Below are 11,563 nucleotides of genomic sequence, written 5' to 3' on the forward strand. Positions count from 1 at the left end.
TTTTCCCTCCTGATTTCCCTCTTAAGTATACTCCTACTTTCTTTTTACTCTTCTAAGGATTCACTCGATCTATCCTATCTATACCTGGCATATGCTTCCTTCTTTTTCTTAACCAAGCCCTCAATTTCTTTAGTCATCCAGCATTCCCTATACCTACCTGCCTTTCCTTTCACCCTAACCGGAATATACTTTCTCTGAACTCCCGTTATCTCATTTCTGAAGGCTTCCCATTTTCCAGCCATCCTTTACCTGCGAACATCTGTCCCCAATCAGCTTTTGAAAGTTCTTGCCTAATACCGTCAAAATTGGCCTTTCTCCAATTTAGAACTTCAACTTTTAGATCTGGTCTATCCTTTTCCATCACTATTTTAAATCTAATAGAATTATTATGATCGCTGGCCCCAAAGTGCACCCCCACTGACACCTCAGTCACCTGCCCTGCCTTATTTCCCAAAAGTAGGTCAAGTTTTGCACCTTGTCTAGTAGGTACATCCACATATTGAATTAGAAAATTTTCTTGTACACACTTAACAAATTCTTCTGCATCTAAACCCTTAACACTATGGCAGTCCCAGTCTATGTTTGGAAAGTTAAAATCCTCGACCAAAACCACCTTATTATTCTTACAGATAGCTGAGATCTCCTTTCAAGTTTGTTTCTCAATTTCCCTCTATTAGGGGGTCTATAATACAACCCCAGTAAGGTGATCATCCCTTTCTTGTTTCTCAGTTCCACCCAAATAACTTCCCTGGATGTATTTCCGGGAATATCTTCCTTCAGTCCAGCTGTAATGCCATCCCTTATCAAAAATGCCACTCCCCCTCCTCTCTTGCCTCCCTTTCTATCCTTCCTGTAGCATTTGTATCCTGGAACATTAAGCTGCCAGTCCTGCCCATCCCTGAGCCATGTTTCTGTAATTGCTATGATATCCCAGTCCCATGTTTCTAACCATGCCCTGAATTCATCTGCCTTCCCTGTTAGGTCCCTTGCATCAAAATAAATGTAGTTTAGTTTATTAGTCCTGGCTGCCCTGACTGTTTGACTCGCTTCTGTTCTCAACTGTCTCAGATTGATCTTTTTCCTCACTATCTCCCTGGGTCCCACCCCACCCCGCACCTGTAGCCAGGACACAGCAAGAATGCTTTGTAAGAGAGACTCCTACTGTGAAGGTGTCCTGCATTCCAAGTTCTTTGTCAGGTAAGTAGGGTCAGAGGACAGGAAACATAAGAAATAGATGTAGGATTAGGCCATTCAGCTTCTCAAGCTCTCTCTGCCATTCAATGACATCAAGACTGAACTTTAACACCATTTTCCTGCATTATCCTCAAATCCCTTGATTAGAGTCAGAGAGATGTAGAGCACAGAAAAAACCCTAGAGTCAGAGAGATGTAGAGCACAGAAAAAACCCTGGCAACATCCTTGTAAATATTTTCTGAACTCTTTCAGGATTCACAACATCTTTCCTAAAGCAGGGAGACGAGAATTGAATTAGAATTTGGTTAGAATTCCAAAAGTGGTCCACCCAATCCCCTGAACAGCTGCAACATGACCTCGCAACACCGATACTCAACACACTGACCAATAAAAGCAAGCATGCCAACTATGAACCTGCACTCCAAGGTCTCTTTGTTCAGCAACACTCACCAGAACCTTCCTCTTAAGTATATAAGTTCTGCTCTGATTCGCCTTTCCAAAATGCAGCACCTCACATATATCCAAATTAAATTCCATCTGCCGCACCTTGGCCCATTGGCCCATCTGATCAATATCCCATTGTACTCTGTGATAACCTTCCTCAGTGTCCAGTACAGCTCAAATTTTGGTATCATCTGCAAACTTACTAACTATACCTCCTATGTTCATATCCAAATCATTTATATAAGTGATGAAAAGAAGTGGACCCAGCACTGATCCTTGTGACACACCACTGGTCACAGGCCTCCAGTCTAAAAAGCAACCCTCTACCACCGCCCTCTGTCTTCTACTTTTGAGCCAGTTCTGTATCCAAAGGGCTAGTTCTCCATGTATTCCATGTCATCTATCCTGGCTAACTAGTCCACCATGAAGAACCTTGTTGAACTGAAGTCCATATAGATCACGCCCACCACTCTGCTCTCATTAGTCCTCTTCATTACTTGTTCAAAAATCTCAATCAAGTTAATAAGACAAGATTTCCCACAACAAAGCCATGTTGACTATCCCTAATCAGTCCTTTCCTTTCCAAATACATGTAAATCCTGTCCCTCAGGATTCCCTCCAACAACTTGCCCACCATCGATGTCAGGCTCACTGGTCTCTGCTTCCCTGGCTTTTCTTTACCACCTTTCTTAAATTATGGCACCATGTTAGCCAAACTCCAATCTTCCTTGGTTTAATATTAAAACAATCAATCTTGAATATTCTCACTTGTGCAAGAAATCTGGTTCTGGAGCTGTAACTAGCAATGACAATAATTGCCTTCATTTCCTCATTTTATTATTCTCAATGCTACGTTCTATTTCTGGAATCAAACTTGTATTTTCTGCTGTGAAAACAGACACACAATATTTGTCCAACCTCTCTACCATTTCCTCATTTCCCACAATAATTTCTCCCATCTCTTCTTTTAGATTAGATTCCCTAATCTAAACAGGTCCTTTGGCCCAACAAGTCCACACCGACCCTCTGAAGAGTAACCCACCCAGACCCATTCCCCTATACACACCCCTGACTAATGCACCTAACACTACGGGCAATTTAGCATGGCCAATTCACCTATACTGCACATCTTTGGACTGTGGGAGGAAACCCACGCAGACGCGGGAAGAATGTGCAAACTCCACACTGACAGTTGCCCAAGGTGGAAACTGAATCCGGGTCCCTGGTGCTGTGAGGCAGCATTGCTCACCACTGAGCCACCGTGCCGCCCAAAGTGACCAATACTTACTATTTTTACTATTTTATACTTACAAAAGCACTTTCAATCTATTTTTCTATTTCGGGTCCATATTCTACTCTCTGTTTTTTATCATTTTTTGGTAGCTCTTTGTTGATTTCTACAATACTTTCTATCCCTGAAGTGTGGCTGTCTTTTACAATAAAAGAATTGTTTTAATCTTATGCTGTCATTAACTTCCTGATTAAGGCACATCTGGGTCTTCCTTTTTTTTAGTGAAATATATTTTTGTTGAACCTTTTGAATTGTTTCTTTAAATATATCTTACTGGTCAATTACAGTAATTCTTTTTAGTCTATTTACTCAATTAAGCATGGTCAGTTCTCTTTTCATACCCAACTAATTGACTTTGTTTAAGTTTAAGATTATTGTCTGTATTTAAGGTATGTTACTTTCAAACCTAACATGGAAATCAGTAATACGATGATCACTAATTCCCAGATGATCTTTTACTATCACATCCTAATTAACATGCTTCAATACACAATATGAGACCCAAAGTAGATTTATCCCTTGTAAAGTGTAATGCTTCAAAACTCTGAGAAGAAAACATTCTTTAAACTCATCTTCAAGAGCTCATTATTGTCCCAGTCTATATGAAAATTAAGGTTCGACACATATCTTTTTAATAAAGAGTTAATTGCAGAAATTGGCTGCAAACTATTGGAAATTATATGGCACAAGCTGACAAATTCAAGTAACTGGATTACAGCAAATTCCAATAAATGTACGTTTTTTTTTATATCACTTACAAACTGGGTGACAGAATGATTACTTCAAATACATTGTTAAAAATAACACAACACCAGGTTATAGTCCAACAAGTTTATTTGAAAATACAAACTTTCCAAATACATTGAGCAGGAGATCTGTGGATGTTTTTTCTCGACCTACAGATAAATAGCATAGACATTGAAGTAAAGACATTTTTAATCCAATCTGATGAGGTGGAACCAAATGGAACTGATTTCTGGAAGAAGCAGCAACTAATTCACAACTGACCATCTAATGGAAAATTATTGCCTGATTGATATAAGAAGTGCCAGATACTCTTAAGGTGTTTTTGGCTATGCAGTGACGGACTAGGCTAGGGATCAACAATGATTATAGGAAGATCATAAGGATGTGTGAAGCATACCAGAGTCACTAACCCAAATAGCCTTATGAGGCGCCACTGCACCGTTGGTCCAAAATCCAAAATCTCTGCCAATGGTGAAAACTTCCTCCTCACCATTGATTGCATATTCAAGTTTCAAATGTCAGACAATTGAAGATACCTGAAGGATATCTGTGTCAGGTACAATGAGCACAATATTCAGTTTGTTTGGTACACCTGAAGTGATCATATTGGACAACAGGTCACAATATTGTACCCAACCTTTTAGGGATGTGTGTGTGTGTTAAATGGGGCATAAACCATGTGACAGCCTTGCCACACTATCCCATATCTAACAGCCTTGCTGAGCTGGTGGTTTGCACCATTAGAATTTCACCATCAAACTCAACATTGACTTGGCCCCATGAAGTCTTATGGCATCAGGTCAAACATGGGCAAGGAAACCTTCTACTGATTATCATGTACCACACCCCTTAGCTGATGAATTAGTACTTCTCCATGTTAAATACCACTTAGAGGAAACACTGAGGGTGTATGTTGGATATGAGATTTCAGAGTCCATCACCAAGAGAAGTTCAGCAATACCCTACTGACCTAGCTAGTCAAGTCCTTCAGGACATAACTGCTAAACCGGGTCTGCAGCAGGAGGTGAGGGAACCAACAAGAGCTCAAGATGCAGGTAGACTGGTAAAATCAAACTGTTAAATAGATCATAAGGAATTCATAGAGTGTCTACGAGGTGTTTTTTGGAGCAGCTCATGGTCGAGTCCACTAGGGAACTGACAATTCTGGATTTGGTGATGTGTAATGAGGCAAACTTAATTAGGGAGCTTCAGGTGAAGGAATCCCTTAGAGGGCTGTGACCATAGTATGATAGAATTCACCCTGCGGTTTGAGAGGGAGAAACTGGAATCAGATGTAACAGTATTTCAATGAGTTAAAGGAAACTACAAAGACATGAGGGAGGTGCTGACTAGAGTTGATTGGAAGGGGAACCTAGCAGGGAAGATGGTGGAGCTGCAATGGCAGGTGTTTCTGAGGGTTATTCAGGAGGCAGAGCAGAAATTCATCCCAAGGGAAAAGAAACATACATGGCTGGCAAGGGAGGTCAGTCCTGAAGAAGGGTTACACCCAAAACGTCGACTACTACATGTCCTGATGCTGCCTGGCTTGCTGTATTCTTCCAGCCTTCTGCCTGTCTACAAGGGAAATCAGGTACAACATAAAAGGAAAAGATATAGCATACAATGTTGGGAAGATTAGTGGGAAGCCCAAGGACTGGGAAGCCTTTGAAAAACAGCAGAAGGTAACTAAAAATGCAATAAGCGGGGAGAAGATAAGAGAGAGGCAAGAGTGGACATTTGACTGCTGGAGAAGTAATAATGGGGAACAACGAAATGGCAGAGGAACAGAATAGGTACTTTGCATCAGTCCTCACAGTGGATGACACGAGCAGCATATCAAAGCTTCAAAAGAAACAGGGCAGAAATGATTGTAGTGGCCATCACTAAGGAGAAGGTGCTGGGGAAGCTGAAAGGTCTGAAGGTGGATAAATCAACCGGACCAAGTGGACTACACCCCAGAGTTCTGAAGGAGATAGCTAAGGAAATTGTGAAAGCATTAGTGGTGATCTTTCAGGAATCACTGGAGTCAGGGAGAGTCCCGAGGACTGAAAAATGGCTAATGTCATGTAACTTTAAGAAGGGAGGGAGGCAGAAGACAGGAATCTTTAGGCTAGTTAGCCTGACCGTGGTCATTGGTGAGATTTTAGAGTCCATTATTAAGGATGAGATCAGAGTACTTGGAAGTGCGTGGTAAAATAGGGCTGAGTGAGCATTGCTTCGTCAAGGGGATACTATACCTGACAAATCTAATAGAATTCTTTGAGGAGGTAATGAGCAAATTAGACAAAGGAGAGCCAGTTGACATGATCTATTTGGATTTACGGAAGGCCTTTGACAGTGGGCCACACCTGAAGCCACTAAATAAGATGAGTCCATGGTGTTAGGGGCACATTACTGGCATGGCTGACTGGCAGAAGGCAGAGAATAGGAATGAAAGGGTCTTTTTCAGGATGGCAGCCAGTGACTAGTAGAGTTCCACAGAGTCCACATAGGGAGCACAACTATTCACATAAAACATTAATGATCTGGATGAAAGAATTGAGGGATATTTGCTAAGTTTGCAGATGACATAAGGATAAATAGAGGGGCTGTTGGTATTGAGGAAGTGGAGAAGCTGTAGAAGGATGTGGACAAGCTAGGAGAGTAGGCAAAGAAGTAGCAGATAGAATATAATGTGGGAAAGTGTAAGGTTATGCACTTTGCTCGTAAGATAAGGAGATAGAGCCTAAAGAGAGAGAAAAACAAATAAGAGTCATAGAGCTGGACAGCATAGACTATTTCCTAAATGGGGAAAGGCTTCAGACATCTGAAGCACAAAGGGACTTGGGAGTCCTAGTTCAGGATTCTCTTAATGTTAACTGCAGTTTAGTTGGCAGTTAAGAAGTCAAATGCAATGTGAGCATTAAATTCAAGAGAGCTAGAATACAAGAGTAGAAAATGTGCTACTGAGGTTGTATAAGACTTTGGTCAGACTACATTTGGAATATTGTGAGAAGTTTTGAGGTCTGTATCTAAGGAATGATATGCTGGTGTGTAGGAGGGGTCGAGATGAGGTTTACAAGAATGATCCCAGAAATAAAGGGCTTGTCATATGAGAAGTAGTTGAGGACTCTGGGTCTGTACTTAATGGAGCTTAGAAGGTTGAAGAGGGATCTGATAGAAACTTACAAAATACTGCAAGGACTGGATAGACTGACTGTGGAGGTGTTTCCATTATTAGGACAGACTAGGACCTGAGGGCACAGCCTCAGAGTGAAGGGATGACCCTTTAGAACAGAGATTAGAAGAAATTTCTTCAGCCAGAGGATAGTTAATCTGCAGAATTCATTGCTGCAGAAGGATTGTGAAGGCCAAGTCACTGAGTGTATTAAAGACACAGATAGATTGTTGTGGTTCTGTTCGCCGAGCTGGTCATTTGTGTTGCAGACGTTTCGTCCCCTGTCTAGGTGACATCCTCAGTGCTTGGGAGCCTCCTGTGAAGCACTTCTGTGTTGTTTCCTCCGGCATTTATAGTGGTTTGTCTCTGCCGCTTCCGGTTATCAGTTCCAGCTGTCCGCTGCAGTGGCCGGTATATTGGGTCCAGGTCGATGTGTTTGTTGATAGAATCTGTGGATGAGTGCCATGCCTCTAGGAATTCCCTGGCTGTTCTCTGTTTGGCTTGGCCTATAATAGTAGTGTTGTGCCAGTCGAACTCATGTTGCTTGTCAGCTGCGTGTGTGGCTACAAGGATAGCTGGTCGTGTCGTTTCGTGGCTAGTTGGTGTTCATGGATGCAGATCGTTAGCTGTCTTCCTGTTTGTCCTATGTAGTGTTTTGTGCAGTCCTTGCATGGGATTTTGTACACTACGTTGGTTTTGCTCATGCTGGGTATCGGGTCCTTTGTCCTGGTGAGTTGTTGTCTGAGAGTGGCTGTTGGTTTGTGTGCTGTTATGAGTCCTAGTGGTCGTAGTAGTTTGGCTGTCAGTTCAGAAATGTTTTTGATGTATGGTAACATGGCTAGTCCTTTTGGTTGTGGCATGTCCTCATTCCATTGTCTTTCCCTTAGGCTTCTGTTGATGAAATTGCGGGGGTATCCATTTTTGGCGAATACATTGTAGAGGTGTTCTTCTTCCTCTTTTTGCAGTTCTGGCATGCTGCAGTGTGTTGTGGCCCTTTTGAACAGTTGGGGTGGTTGCTTTCGTAGTTCAGGACTTGGTCTGTGTGTGTGGCTTTCCTGTATACCTTTGTGGTGAATTCTCCATTCGGTGTTCTCTGTACCATCATGTCTAGAAATGGGAGTTGTTGTCCTTTTCTTCCTCTCTAGTGAATCTGATTCCTGTGAGTGTGGGGTTGATGATCCGGTGTGTGTTTTCTATTTCTGTGTTTTTAATGATAATCGACAAATCCATTCGTTGTATGGATTTGTTGCACTTTATTGGGTACAGGACATATCTGGACAATTTTTCATATTGTTGAGTAAATGACAGTGTTTTAGCTGTACTGGATCAGCTTGGCTAGGGGCATGACATGTTCCGGAGGATAAGTCTTCAGTGCTATTGCCAGAATGTTGGCAGGATCCATAGTTTTGCAGTATTCAGTGTCTCTAACCATTTCCTGGAATCATGTGAAGTGAATTGAATTGTCTAAAGACTGACATCTGTGATGCTGGGGGGACCACTGGACGAGGCCAACTTGACACTTCTGTCTGAAAATTGTGGCTTCAGGTTTATTTTTTGCACTGATGTGCTGGGCCCCCTACCATTAGGATGGAAATATTTGTGAAGCCTCCTCCTCCTCCAGTGAGTTGTTTAATTGTGAACCACTATTCATGACTGGATGTGGCAGAATGAGGAGCTTAGATCGGATCCATTGGTTGTGAAGTTGCTTGGCTCTGTCTGTGACTTGCTGCTTATGTGTTTGGTTTGCTAGTAGACCTGTTTTGTAGTTTAACCAGGTTGAAACGTAATTTTTAGTTATGCTAGGTGCTTCTGATAGTTCCACACAACACAAAGACAGTGAACAGAGGACTTTGTCTCTGTAGGGATTGTACGATGGTCAATCTAATCAATAATGTCATGGGCAGAAGTACTTACGACAGGCAGACTGGAGAGAATGAAGTCAAGTATGTTTTTCCCTCTTAGTCTATAAGACATAGGAGCAGAATTAGGCCATTTGGCCCATCAAGTCTCCTCTGCCTTTCAAATGTGTTCTTAGCCCCATTCTCCTGCCTTCTCCCTGTAACCCTTGATCCCTTTAACAATAAAAAAAATCTATCTGTGTTCAAAGATTGTGAGAAGATTTGTAGCTTGGGTGCTCGTTGTTGTGGTTCTGTTCGCCGAGCTGGGAATTTGTGTTGCAGACATTTCATCCCCTGTCTAGGTGACATCCTTAGTGTGTATTATCTAAAAGATGCACTTGATACATATTGCTTTTTTTTGTTGTCACTGGCTCAAAGTCTTCCTCCGTATGGCACTGTGGATGTACCAATCCCAAATGGATTGCAGCAGATCAGGAAGGTAGCTCACCTTCTTAAAGGAACCTAGGAATGGTTAAAACATACTAGCCCAACCATCAGTACCCATATCCCATGCCTAAATAAAGAAATTAAGCCATTAATTATAAAGTGAAGAGAAACAAAATAATCTCTGAAACTTGAAAGATCAGAAAAGATCTAGAAGGCTGTTCCCATAGTTGGAGGGTTTAAGCTATAGGGAGAGGCTGAATAGGCTGGGGCTGTTTCACCTGGGGCATCAGAAGCTGAGGGGTTACTTTATAGAAGTTTATAAAATCATGAGGAGCATGGATAGGGTGAATAGCCAAGGTTTTTTCCCCAAGGGTAGGAGAGGACAAAACTAGAGGGTATAGGTTCAAGATGAGAGGGGAAAGATTTAAAAGGGACCTAAGGGGCAACTTTTTCATGCATGAGGGTGGTTGCGCATATGGAATAAGCTGCCAGTGGAGGTGGTGAAGGCTGGTACAATTACAACATTTAGAAGGTATCTGGATGGGTATATGAATAGGAAGGATTTAGAGGGATATGGTCCAAATGCTGGCAAATTAGACAATCAGTTAGGATATTTGGTCAGCATGGATGAGTTGGACCAAAGGGTCAGTTTCCATGCTGTACATAGAGTCATACAGCACAGAAACAGACCCTTCCCATAATCCCAAACTAAACTAGTCCGACCCGTCTGCACTTAGCCCATATTCCGTTTAAACATAACTGTATCCACATACAGTACTTCTTTTTTTTTTGATTAGATTACATTTACAGCGTGGAAACAGGCCCTTCGGCTCAACAAGTCCACACCGACCCGCCGAAGCGAAACCCACCCATACCCCTAACCTAACACTATGGGCAATTTAGTATGGCCAATTCACCTGGCCCTGCACATCTTTGGACTGTGGGAGGAAACCGGAGCACCCGGAGGAAACCCACGCAGACACGGGGAGAATGTGCAAACTCCACACAGTCAGTCGCCTAAGGCGGGAATTGAACCCGGGTCTCTGACGCTGTGAGGCAGCAGTGCGAACCACCGTGCCGCCCACTTCTTCTGGCAGTTCATTCCACACACAAAACTACCCTGTGTAAAAAACAATTATCTCTTATGTCTTTTTTAAAACTTTCTCCTCTCACCTTAAAAACGTGCCCCCTAGTCTTGAAATCCCCCACGCTAGGGAAAAGACACCTGCCATTCAATTTATCTGTACCCCTCATTATTTTATAAACCTCTTAAGATTTCAGTATTGCGATGCTATACTTGACATCAACACATTTAGAAATGAGTTAACCATCATCGATGAAAATCATGTTTGAGGGGCAGGTTAACACAACTTTGTGAAATCATCACCTTTCCAAATTCTTAAGAATACAGGAGCATCTTCTTAAAAAACGAAAAAGACTCACAACCAATATGCCGGTGTAGGATTATCTTAAGTTGTACGTAGGACAAAAACTACAAGTTCTATTCCTATCCAACAAATGTGCAGTCAGCCAAGATTCTACACCAAACTGGGCTTTAAAGGAGAAACAGAAGCTAGCTAATGGACTAGTGTATAATACCCAGAATTCTAAGTGGGTCTAAAACACATCCAACAATGATTTTGAAAAGTAAAGTTTGTGGAAGCCCACCATAAAAACAATCAGCACTCTGACAGTATCTGGGATACAAATGCACTTACAAGTGATTAAGTCATGATCGCGTGAAAACTGAACCACCATGAAATCTAGGATTGGTAAATCACCCATAAATCATAGACTCTTAAGCTCTCAAGAAGTGTATGTAACTTGTGTCAAAAATGATTTTCACAACTATCCTATCATGCATGCATTTTTACATTAATGTTACCTTGGAAAAAAGATGAGACATTATATCACTTTAGGAGTATATGCAATTTTGTATGTGTCATTGAGAAAGCAGCATGTGACAAGAAGTCAGCTAATGAGGGTTCAGCTTTTGCTGTGAAGATGATAGCACTTCGAAGTAGCAGTAAACAGTTTGTTCTTTCGAGCCTGCATCGCTATTCAATGTATAATTTCAGTTACATCACACTGCAAATTTTTGCTATAAATTCTGTTACGATCGAGCCCTCCACAATCACCTGATGAAGGAGCGTCACTCCAAAAGCTAGTGTGCTTCCAATTAAACCTGTTGGACTACAACCTGGTGTTGTGTGATTTTTAACTTTGTACACCCCAGTCCAACACCGGCATCTCTAAATCAATAAAATCATGATTGATCTGGTTAAGTTCTCACCTTCATTTTTCTGCCTGCAGCTCATAACCCTTGAACTCCTTATCTATCAAAGTTCTAGTCTCACACTCTTATAATGCTCTGGGGAAAAAATAAATTCCTCATCTTTGCCTTGAAAGGGATACATATTATTAAATTGTGGTAATTATAGCTCC

This window comes from Chiloscyllium plagiosum, chromosome 22 (assembly GCF_004010195.1).
Source record: "Chiloscyllium plagiosum isolate BGI_BamShark_2017 chromosome 22, ASM401019v2, whole genome shotgun sequence".
In the NCBI taxonomy this organism is placed as follows: domain Eukaryota; kingdom Metazoa; phylum Chordata; class Chondrichthyes; order Orectolobiformes; family Hemiscylliidae; genus Chiloscyllium; species Chiloscyllium plagiosum.